This window comes from Panthera uncia (genome assembly GCF_023721935.1).
Source record: "Panthera uncia isolate 11264 chromosome C1 unlocalized genomic scaffold, Puncia_PCG_1.0 HiC_scaffold_4, whole genome shotgun sequence".
In the NCBI taxonomy this organism is placed as follows: domain Eukaryota; kingdom Metazoa; phylum Chordata; class Mammalia; order Carnivora; family Felidae; genus Panthera; species Panthera uncia.
The window spans coordinates 31,206,710-31,216,109 of NW_026057585.1; the positions used below are offsets into that span (position 1 = coordinate 31,206,710).

The window sequence follows — 9,400 nt, forward strand, 5'->3', positions numbered from 1 at the left end:
AATATTGGGTGTCTTTAAAAATGGTCAGGCCACTTGACACATTTAGAAAATACTTCCTGTTTACCCAAGGAAAATGTACTGAGAAAAGGAGATATGGAAATTATTTGATATGTTTATTTTATGACAGTGCTACATTTTATATAAATATAGGGAAGTTGCATGCATTGGACTGTAGAGCTACACCTTATAGAATTGGAAAGGCTGAATGCATTGGCACCAGTTCTCTACAATATCTGTGTCTTCTTTTTTCCTTATCAAGATAACTTGGATTGGTTTGAGACTGGGCTATGTGCCAATTAAAATTTCCCACCTCCCCAGATTCTTTTACAGCTAAGGTCATGTGACTAGTTCTATTCAATGATACGTGAGCAAACTCTACCAGTGGAGGCTCTTGGCAAACAATTGTTTTCCTATTAAAAGGGACAAACTCAGCTGCTACATACCTTTTGCCATTCCTTCTTTTCACTTGGGATGCAGACACAATGCCTGGAGGGAAAGGGACCATCTTGTGACCATAAGGGGAAAACATACACACTGAGGATGATAGGAAAGACAGAGGAAATTGAGTCTCTGAGGAAATTCAGGGCCATTGAACTAGCCCCCGCCTGCCTCCCCCTAAATGAAAAATTCCTATTTGGTGAAGCCAGTGGAGTAGAGTTCCTGTTACAGACAGGTGAACGATAGAGCGAGATACAACACGTTTGTTAGAGTATGGTCTCTGAGAATATAGGCTCCTAGTACTCTACATTGGCTGTCACTCCTATGTTTTCTTCACATTTCCCGAAGTATATCATGACGTACTCCAGCCATGGTTTCTTTCAACCAGTAGTCAGACTCGTTGGTCAACGCTCTCAGGCTACAATGTTTGTAATACTATGCATAAAGTTTAAGAACTTCCACCAATTCCTAATTGCCTGATAATTTTTATATTTGGTTTTTTAGACCAATCTCTTAACGGCATCTCAAGTCACCATAAGAGTTGAAGTTTCACATCCAGAAGGAAACATGTATATATTCAGGTATGCTCATACACGTATTTAAAATGAATCTCATATTTACAACACTCTAAGAAATCGATGCCATACAGGTCAATACTGAACAAGGTATGCTTGGCATATTTTTTTTTTTAACCTAAGTTTTTCGGAAAGGTGCATTCTATGGGAACATTTAGAATCAGAGCTATGTTGCTAATAGCGTACTAGAACTATAAATAAGTGATCCTTTTTAATACCTGGTGGAGATGGGGAATTGCAAGATGATGTCTATGGTTGTAAAAAGACCATCAAAAAGTTGGCAAGGAGATCATGGTCATACCATTTCCCCCATTTTTTTCATTTTATGAACACATCCTAGAGTTTCGGGGCTGGACTAAGAGCTTCTGCACTTGCTGCATTATGTAAACATTATAATCTGTGTCCGTGTAGGTATTCCCCAGGTGTCTTTAAGCTCCTGGAGGACGGGGGTTCTATTTATTCACCCCAGTGTCTGTCACATGCTCAGGACAAGCTGATTAAATCCAATATGGTGAGATAGGAAAAGAGCAGGAGTTAAGGAATTTAGAATTGCAGCCTTCTCCTTTATTTCTCTTTTCTCTTGGCTTTCCTGCTAGAGAGAAGGGTAGAGTAAATAGAAATAGGGCAGATGCAGAGCTTTTGACAGAGGTTAGAGTAAATAGAAATAGGGCAGATGCACAGCCTTTGACACTCGTTTTGAGGGGGTTGTAAATAAAGCCTCAAAAATTCTTCACAAACCAGGAATTATAAATAACTTGTGCTTTTTAGCTTGGGAGGAGGGTAGACAGAAAAACTATCATCAAAAAGAATTAATAACCAGTGGGGAAAAATCCCTAATTGTTTAAAATGTCTATATATCCATAAATTATGCTTTAAATGGCTTATGGGTATCCTACTTAAATATTGCTTTCTTTAGTTTATATGCTAATTTTTAAATAATTTCTGACAATTTTAATAAAACTTTCTGTAAGAAAAGTTTAATTGAATGGGAAAACATTTAATAGTTGTAGATAATCGTGACTGGAAAGACTTGCTATTTGGACCAGGGGCTCACAACAAAAAACATCATTATTCACTAGAGATAAATTATTTGGAGGAAATAATAACTCTGGACTGTGTGCAAATTTCGGGATATAAACAGACAGTAAACATCACACAGTATGAATATTTTAATTTGCCAGATTACCAACAATTTCTGCCTATTGCTGCATATCAGGAGAGCTGGCATCTCCTTCAAAGTTTCTACGAATCAGACGCTGGTTTCTAATGCATGTGGTCACCATCGGTTAACCAGAGTATCCAGGCAACCAGAGCATTACATTTTCTACCCACATGGAACTCAGCTAGATTCCTGGCCTCATAAGGACAGCTCTCGAAGGTGATGAATAGCCATAAAGTATTCCAGAACCCAGGGTTTCAGAAACACTGCTGCCAAGTTCATTTGCTTAGAGTGTTAGGCCCTTGCCCAAACTTGTCAGTCTTTAAAAAAAAATAAGTAACTAAACAATAAATAAATAAATAAATAAATAAATAAATAAATAAAAAGAGAAAAAAAGAAAAGAAAGAAAAAGAGAAGTCTGAGAGAAAAAACCCAAGAAGTTGGTTAAAAACATCACCTAATTTTTCATAGCTTCAATGTTAGCCAGGAATAGACTAAAGCATACCTGTCCGATTAACTTTTAAGACTGACAGATAGAAATGAATTTTATTGTCACGTCCTGGTAGCCTAGGCGTTTCCAAAGTGTGGATGTCTTCAAGTGACCATGAGGATTGTTCATTTCTTACACGAGAACTGATAAGCCGAGGAACACCGTAGAACACATTCTTATTTTATACACTAGGGTGATTTGGAACAGGAAACCACAAAGAACCCTGAGGGCCTCTGTTCAGGGCCCTTCCCGAATGCACAATTCCAGGTCTTAACCGGGAGAGTGGTGTCCTCCACCGGCAGGCACAGATGGGGATCCGGAAGCCTAAATTCTCTCTGCCTGGCATTGGGCTGCTAGGTGACACCTGCTTTTCATCCGAGGACAGCCTGCTTTTCATCCGAGGGCTGATGGTTTTAGGATACACTGTCTCTGAGCAGATGAAGCACCCTTGCTGTGGGTCAGGCCCTGACATTCTCATCATGCTCTTGGGATGAAACTCAAACAACTGCCTACAATTCACCTTGACTGCAGCCATTCCTTGTGTGTCTCCGATCCTCCACTAGTTCATTCTCATGAGGCAGTTTGTCACCGTTTCTTCCTCAGAAGCACTGCACAGAAAGAATCTTTTGGACACCAGTGCACTTATCCTCTCCTCCTGCCAGTCTACAAACATTCCTGTGGACTTTTCTGTTCTTCTCTTGACCTAGCTTCGACCCCATGTTTGAGACATCTTAAAAACCACTTACTTCCTCTCCACGGTCCTTATTTTGCCAGATTAGTTTTTACACCATCTCTGCCCTTCCCTGGTTCCTCTACCACCATCTGGCTCCTGATTCTTTGACACTCATTTTATCACCTGGATTTATCATTCCTAACCTTTCCCACATCCCATTAATTCTTTACCGCCTTCCCTTGGTTTCCCTGTGTTTCTTGAAATATTGCTCTTGAGTCCCTTTTCAGTTTCCTTCCTTCCATGAGAGGCTGGAGGTGGTGAGAGACCAATGGTCCGGGAGCACAGAGACCTGGAGCTCGCAGTAGGGCCTGTGTGAGAGTGGGCAGTCACTTCACTTCTCTCGGTCTCCGTTTCCTCCCATGTGAATCAGGGAAGTTTCCCTCTGGCTCAACATTGTCTGATGCTAGCATTTCTTTGTACTTTTAGAGAGGAGTCAGGGAAAATTACAGTGTAGTCTTTGCACCAGAAAAATTAATTGCAATGTATGAACCACTTGCTTAGCAAAAAAAGGGAGTTCACAGGTATATTTGGTGACATGACACTGAGAAAGATGGAGTTTGGGACTCAGGGTGGCATATTGGCTTTTCTGAAGGAAAAGCAAGCTCATGGTTTGTCAAACTGGATTAAAACCGGTCAAGTAAGATAGAGGCAATTGCGCTCTGCAAATGAAGTAAACAAGAGCTCCTCTCTGTTTTTCCCAACTCAGTACTGGATTTTAAAGATGTGTTCTCAGATGTCTAGTATTGTAGTTTCCACTCTGTAATAATGGAAAATAACCAAGGCCTTTATTTTAAACAAAAACCACTGTGGAGGTGGATCCAGGATGCGGACAGAAATAATACATTATTTTACGTAGCTGACATGGTACATTTGAGGGATAAAACACTGCACACACTATAAACAAATGAAAAGCCCCAGTCAGTCCTGTTAGGCCCAAGCTATGATCGATTGCAAACCCAGGGTTGTAAAATAAGTAACAGTCTGGAACCATGGTTTATCAACAGTTTTATTTTCCTGAGACAACTTTATCCTAGAGGGCTGGAAAAGTGCGGCGCCTCGGTTGGAAGAGGATTGTGTGATTTTCGGAGTATTTTCATCTTCTAAGGTTTGCACTCTGCAAAGTTGCTTTCACAAACTCCCGCACGCAATGTATTTGGGCATAACAGCTCTCAGAGGTTTTATTAGCCCCTTGGGTTGGCCCTGAGAAGAATACACTCGAAAATGTAAGTCGCAAACTGGAAAATGCTATTTTGATTAAAAAAAAAAAATCTGAAATGTCCAGCCTACCTTTGTGGGTTGCTTTCTCTCTCTCTCTTTTTTTTTCCTTTTTCCTTCTTTAAGAGAAGGGAATTGGCAGGGTGGGAAGCATTTTTTTATTGTGCCTCCTGATCTTTTCTGAATAGTCATTTAAAAGTGGCATAATAAACTCATCCTTTTCAAGGCCCATTCTTTTTGTGCGTGACGATGGGGAGAGAGGAAGCTGAGCGCCTGCACGTTTACTCAGCCCTTCCAGGGTTCTCAGAGAGAGGCTGTTGCCCTCGTGGGCGGACCCGGCACCTCTCACCTTCGTTCCCAAACATAAATTCCCAACTGCCCGGAATCCCTATCCCAGCGCCGGCGGGGGGGGGGGGGGGGGGGGGTGGCACGCGGCCGACTGGCACTGGAGTCACCCACTCCCTTCCCCACGCGGACTGCGAACGTTTTATTCATTTATTCCGCGTCTAGGCTGTGGCCCGGGGCGCCCCCGCGGAGGCCAGGCGGGAAGCCCCCAGGGCTGGCGATCGGAAGGAGAGGGGGTTGGGGGTGGGGGAAGGGCAGACCCGGGGGCCGGTCAGCCGCGACAAAAGGCAGCTGCGAGGTGGCGGAGCAGCGCACGCGGCTGCGGGGCGCGGGCGGGCCGGGCGGAGGCGCGCTCCGGCTGAGCGGCGCCCGCGGCAGCCCCAGCGGCAGCTGCGGCGAGAGGAGCGCGGGCGGCTCGGGGAGCGGGCGGGACGCGCCCAGAGACACGCAGAGAAAGGGCAGCGCCGCCGCCTGCTGCCGTCCTCGGCGCGGTTAATCACGCGCTCCCCTCTCGCTGCTGATTTGCAAGAGCAGATTAATCAGAGAGCGCGGCTTGATGAAATTTGCTGTTATTGTGCCCATTTTTAGCAACATCTTTTATTATCTTCATTATTCATTTACAGGGGACCGGCATCAATTATGCAAATGAGTTCACAGACTTTGCAGATTACTTCATTTGCCGCTATTGTTTGTGGAAATTTAATTATTAAATATTATTAAGCTTGCGTTTTCTTCAATTTTCCAAGGCTTAGTTTCATTTGATTTTTCCTCCAGCTGCTCTTCTTTCCTTTCAGTGCCAAAACAGCTCCTCATCAAAGCGGCTCTGGCATGTGAAGACCAAATAAAATCTCCTCAATTTAATAATTTTGATGTTAGTCCCTTGTTCTCAGCTGCTTGCTCAAAGCAATGCAGAGAGGAACGCGGAGCACATTCAATTTAATGAGCAGAAATTGAATTCAAGTTTGTTCGGAATTGACTTCAATTAAGCAGAGTCTTAATGATAAATTAATCTCTTTTCTTTATTCCCTAGAATTTGTTTTTCAAAGTAGGAAATTGGACTACATTGAAAGACCAAATAAAGAATACCAATTTTAACTAGATCATGGAACTGATAGCAAAATTTAATTCTTTATAGTAACGTACTTGGACAAATAGCATTCTTTCTATGGCATGTATTATAATTTATATTCATTGTTACTACTTACACTTCCATGGCATGGATAAAATGGCAGTTGAATTAAATATGGGCTTGTAATAGACTTCAGAGTTTTAATCTTTATTAAGAAACTCTAATTGAATGCATAATTAGCTTTTCAGGCTTTAGGAAATTCGGTTTAGTATCTATGTGAACTGGAAACATTGATCAGGAATTTTAAAGCAATTTTTATGAGTTTATTTTGAGGAGGAATTATCAGGCTGTATATAAAATGTCATTTTAAACTGAATAGCACGGATCGGAGAAGCAAGGAATTAGGTTCATCCTGTGTTGCTGCAGACTCGGAGCCAGGCTTCCTAGGAACCAGGGCCAACACTGGTAATTTTAAGTTCCTTTTATTAAAACCTCTAATGTTCCTTCAGGCCACCAAATCCATTATTCCTGTCCAGACCCTGCTGAAAATCAAACTCACAGCTACTTGGGGATTTTAATGAGGGCGTCCATATTGATTGCATGGTTCTACTGTTTGGGTTTGCTGCCACTGTCAAAAATGTACCTGACATTTTTTTCCATCTGAATCATGGATCATCTTTTCTGGAACATGCAGAGCATAATTCTCCATGCTCCAGTCTGCAAAGCACTCTATCTACATATGCCAAATGTTATTATTGCAGTTCCTTCAGGAGTGACCTTAGAAGAGACGATGTTTGTTCCAAAGAACTTCAAGCTGTTCACTGTGGTATATTCATAGTCACAAATTTAAAATACATCAGTGTGAGAAAATACATTTAGGCTGTGTACTGTTTCACAGAGTGTGTGGGTCTCCTCCCCTCTGCTTCCTGCTCCTTCCATGTGCGCGTTTTATTACTCTTGGCCACTCAAACATGGTGCGTGCAAATTTGACTTTGCCGTGAATTTTAAACTGAATTGCCCGTGATGGAGATTATCTTCTTTGTGTGACAGTACAGTACGTCATTTCCAGTACTTTTCAGGGTCCACCTGCTCTATGTTCAAATTAAAGATTTATATAATAATAGAATCTTAAACCAACAGGGTGCTTAAAAATCACCTGGTCCAACTCCTATGTTTTATAGATGAGGAAACTGAGGCGCATAAATGTTATGTAAATTTCCCAAGGCCACAGAGTCAAGGCCAGAGGCAGAGCCAGGACTGAAACTTGCAGGTTTAACTAACTTTGGGGCCAAAGAAACTCTTTTTTTCACTATTCAAGTCTGCTTCCAAGTTGTGTAGTGACATCTTTGAGTAAGTGGAAACTAGTTTAAAAAAGACAGGAATTAATTTATTGTCTTGTTCAAACTGGGAAATATATTGATTAAAGTGCATAAAAGCACACACAAACTCGGTAAGCCTATTTATCTGGAACTTAGACAATTGGGAAGCCTAAATAACGGGATTGCTTTGTGCTCTACTTTAGTGGGAAGGGAACAAATGAAAAGTTAATAAGGTAGTATGAGGGATTTTTTAAAACAAAAAACCAGGAAGCTTTATAGTACCCTGGGCTCTGTGCACATTAAGTCCTATATTCGACAGTGGGGGTGACAACATTTTCAATTAGTATTTCCAGTATTTACTTATCCCATCCCCCATGAAGTGGTGCTATCTCAGACCTCCTTCATTTCATTGCAATGTTTCATTTGTTCAACCTTAATGAGCTGTGAGTATCCGGCAATTTGCTAGATGTTGAAAATAGAAGAATGATAAGCCTGTAGGAAGTTACAGTTTAGCTAGTGGGGAAAACAGAAAGGAGCCAATAATTATTGTATGAAATAGTAAGTGTTCTAACGTGCGCGGAGCACTGGGGGCACATCTAATGCAGAATGGGAGGCCTGGGAAAGCTTTTCCATGCAGTGTTCTCTTGGGCCCTACATCCAAGGGCAAGTCACCAAGGTGGAGAGGTGTTGGTGGTATGGGTTGGAGGGGTGGGGGCAAGGGTGGGAGTCTACCAGGTAGAAGGAAAAGCAAGTGGCATGGCAGGGAGGTATGGGATGGAATGAAAGCTATAGGCTTGTGTGAGGACATGCTGGGAGATTGAACTACAAAGCCAAGGTTAAGGCTAGTAAGTGCTTTTTGTATTGAGGACAAATCATTTCTTCCTTTAGTCTGGAAGGCAACTGTTTGTGCAGCTTCTGCAGGAGTACAAATATTCCTGGAACTGTGGTAATCTCATCTGTGTCTCTTATGAACTAATAATGTCTTAGCTATTACTTCAACAGTGATGAGCTGTAACAAAAAGCAGATTAGAGGAATTTGGAGGATGGAAAGGGGACAGGAAATGGGTGGAAGAAAGAAGAAAGAAATGGAGACATTGATGGGGGGGCAGGTGGAAGGAGGCACTTAAAATGAACTGTGTATTTACATCTTTGCCCAGGACCCAGGTCAACATCAGTCCTTGGGCCTTTAAAAATCACCTGTGCACCTTCTATTTCATAGACGATGGCTAGAATTTTACTTCTCTCTTGGTAAACTGTATAATGAGAATTTGCAATGATGAGTTGTAATGTCTGGAATGATGATTTTCTAAGAAGTCAACACCCAATAAAATTAAAACAGATAAAATCTTATTAAGTCTCATTAGAGTATTGTACCAAGTTTCTGAGGCTCAGTTTCCAACTTATGGTGAGTAGGGGGTAGTTCAATTAATGAAAACATTGAGTTAACCAGAATACCATATTTTTCCACCATTCTAAATAAATTACCTTACTAAATCCATTTTATTTGCAGATCTATAAAATTGGGTTTTCAATACTCTATGTGAGAAAAGTAACATAAATATAAGCATATCATATACAAAAGCATTTCAGATAAAATCAATAACATTTTCTTCCAAATTAAAAGAAAAAATCCTCCAGCAGAATTATGTAATTTCAATGATAAGAGTTTATCACTATGTGTTGAAAAAAATTTTGAAAAAAATTTTAAAGCAGTAGAAATCTGAACAAAAGCTGTAAAGAGAAGTGATGTTACCCCATAGTGAAGGTTGCATTTTTTATCTACAGTTGATTCAGTTCAAAGAGAGCTTTGTTTGAAGATCTGCTCAAACTTCAGTTTAGTGTGGAAAGGGTGGGGATTTTGTTGTATACCTCTCAACTTACGTTTAATTAAAATACTGGCTAAAATCATTCACGATCGTCAAGATATGGAAATGAACTAAGTGTCCATTAAAGGATGAATGGATAAAAAGATGTTTATATCTCTATCAGATGTTTATATCTCTCTATCTCTCTATCTCTATCTCTATCTCTATCTCTATCTCTATCTCTATCTCTAT

At 41.0% G+C, this 9,400-nt stretch overlaps 1 long non-coding RNA gene across 1 annotated transcript; it reads right to left on the reverse strand.

Moving 5' to 3' along the window:
* Nucleotides 1-4,383: 4,383 nt before the first annotated feature.
* Nucleotides 4,384-4,971, reverse strand: LOC125912434 (uncharacterized). The gene is made up of 2 exons (XR_007454738.1): nt 4,683-4,971; nt 4,384-4,595 (listed from the first exon to the last, which is right to left on the reverse strand). It is a non-coding gene; the product is annotated as an uncharacterized LOC125912434 (long non-coding RNA).
* Nucleotides 4,972-9,400: the final 4,429 nt, after the last annotated feature.